Source organism: Colobus angolensis, unplaced genomic scaffold, assembly GCF_000951035.1.
Source record: "Colobus angolensis palliatus isolate OR3802 unplaced genomic scaffold, Cang.pa_1.0 Scaffold867, whole genome shotgun sequence".
Classification (NCBI taxonomy): domain Eukaryota; kingdom Metazoa; phylum Chordata; class Mammalia; order Primates; family Cercopithecidae; genus Colobus; species Colobus angolensis.
The window spans coordinates 56,309-58,504 of record NW_012122565.1 but is presented as its reverse complement, the minus strand read 5'-3'; the positions used below and the strand labels follow the sequence as shown (position 1 = coordinate 58,504).

The 2,196-nt window shown below is 41.1% G+C and overlaps 1 long non-coding RNA gene and 1 pseudogene across 2 annotated transcripts in view; one reads left to right on the top strand and one right to left on the bottom strand.

Annotated features, from left to right (window-relative positions):
• The first annotated feature begins 1,561 nt into the window (after window positions 1-1,561).
• Window positions 1,562-2,196, top strand: part of LOC105503517 — a 970-nt pseudogene continuing 335 nt past the window's right edge. Inside the window, exon 1 of the transcript XR_001000490.1 lies at window positions 1,562-2,158. The product of XR_001000490.1 is annotated as a non-histone chromosomal protein HMG-17 pseudogene (transcript). The remainder of the gene's footprint in view (window positions 2,159-2,196) is intronic.
• The window catches only part of LOC105503518, a 622-nt gene continuing 464 nt past the window's right edge, over window positions 2,039-2,196 (bottom strand). The window contains exon 2 of the long non-coding RNA XR_001000491.1: window positions 2,039-2,146. This is a non-coding gene — a long non-coding RNA (uncharacterized LOC105503518). The remainder of the gene's footprint in view (window positions 2,147-2,196) is intronic.

The following is a 2,196-nucleotide window of genomic DNA, read 5'->3' as shown; positions in this document are numbered from 1 at the left end:
AAAAGTTCTACTAGTCCGTCAGCTCCACCTGCTGAATTAAGTGAATGGCCACCTCCTCTCTCTCCGCTTAATGGGCGAGAAAATGTATTAGCTACAAAACTTCTCCTGTAGTTACAACATAAAAACCTGGAGCACTTGGTGGTGCTATACAAAACTCTATTCAAAAGGCTAGAGCCAACGGAGACCTTGAAGCTTGGCAATTCTAGTTACTCTAATTGAACCACCTTTCCATTTAAGCTGTTAAAAGTATTCAAGCAGGCCGTTAGTCAATATGGACCGAACTCTCCTTTTGTGCAAACTTTGTTAAAAAAGATGTGGCTCTTGATAATAGGTTAATACCATATGATTGCAATACTTTGACAAAATCTGTTCTCACTCCAGCTCATTCAGTTTAAAACCTGGTGTGCTGATGAAGCTCAAACTCGGGCAAGGGAAAATACACAAGCACAGCCACCTGTACCTGTTCTTTCCCCAATGCTTGGGACCCTCCACTGTGTTTCATGGAGACCCATCTGGAAATTTGAGTGGCCCAGGGGAACTGAAGGGCATAAGCTTGTTTGGTGACAATGAAATGCAGCTGTGGAATTGATTCTGTGTTGTGCGAACCAGAAGAGCTTTTGAATGTTGTCAGAATCAAAATGGAGTTACTTTTGTTAAAACTTTTAGAAATGGGACGGGGAAAAGCCATAGAGGGAGGGTTCTCATACACTTACACTTGGTAACAAGAACTATCACAAATAGAACCTTAAAAAAGCACAGCCTTGCCCAAAAATCCACCACAACTTTAAGAAAAAGTTACTCCCGCAAGGATATGTCCTCATGTACTATGTGTCCAACTTTCCCCATTTGCCACCCTGTTATTAATCTTTGTAGCCCAAGAAAATTGTCTCAAAGCAACTTACTTAACTCTTCTCATTTTAACTTTAACAGCCTAAGAATTTACACCCTGAAGTAATTGCCTCATTTAGAGTTAATATTAATGCCCTTTTGACAATCTTTGAAGCTGTTTTTGTCTGATGTTTTCTTGCAACATAAAAAATGGGAATGGGAAGTTTTTTTTTTGTTTTTTGGTTTTTTTGGTTTGCTTTTTTTGTTTTTTTTAACCACATAAAGGATTTTTAGGAAGATATGATGGAAAGGCAACCTTAATGTATTGTTCAGTGTTTCTGCCTAACACATCGATCTCTTAAAATATTTTGCTGTGTCTTCATGTGATAAAGCAGACACCGACACTGAAGATAAAAGAAAAAATGTGCGTGCCTTCCACATTCCAAATCATAAAGTCGTGCTGGGGGTGTTTTTGATGAAGTGAATCACGGGTCATAAGTGCTAGTGCGAGTAGCTTTGGAAAATGGAGTTCATAGGTTTCTTAAAGATTTGCTAGTTTTAATTTAAGAATATTATTTACTATTTATTTTTAGTTCAAGCTTTCCAGAGGATTCTTGGTGGTAATGGCAGTGTAGTATTTAAGAATGATGAATGAACTCACAGCGTTATTTTGTAATATTTTCTGTAGGGTGTACATGTCAGTCACTTGACATAAAAGCTCATGTCGGAGCAGTGTGAAGAAGAAGAGGTGAGAACGACCCCCAGACCGACCAAAGCCCGCGTGCGCTGCATCCCGCGTCCAGCACCTACGTCCCGCCGCCGTCGCCACCATGCCCAAGAGAAAGGCTGAAGGGGATGCTAACGGAGATAAAGCCAAGGTGAAGGACGAACCACAGAGAAGATCCGCGAGGTTGTCTGCTAAACCTGCTCCTCCAAAGCCAGAGCCCAAGCCTAAAAAGGCCCCTGCAAAGAAGGGAGAGAAGGTACCCAAAGGGAAAAGGGGAAAAGCTGATGCTGGCAAGGAGGCGAATAACCCTGTAGAAAATGGAGATGCCGGAACAGACCAGGCGCAGAAAGCTGAAGGTGCTGGAAATGCCAAGTGAAGCGTGTGTATTTTTGATAACTGTGTACTTCTGGTGACTGTACAGTTTGAAATACTATTTTTTATCAAGTTTCATAAAAATGCAGAATTTTGTTTTACCTTTTTTTTTTTAAGCTATGTTGTTAGCACACAGAACACTTCATTGTTGTTTTTGGGGGAAGGGGCATATGCCACTAATAGAATGTCTCCAAAGCTGGATTGATGTGGGGAAAACACCTTTCCCTTCTAGTTTTGAGAGACTTCCTCTTGGTTCCCAGGAGGAGGGA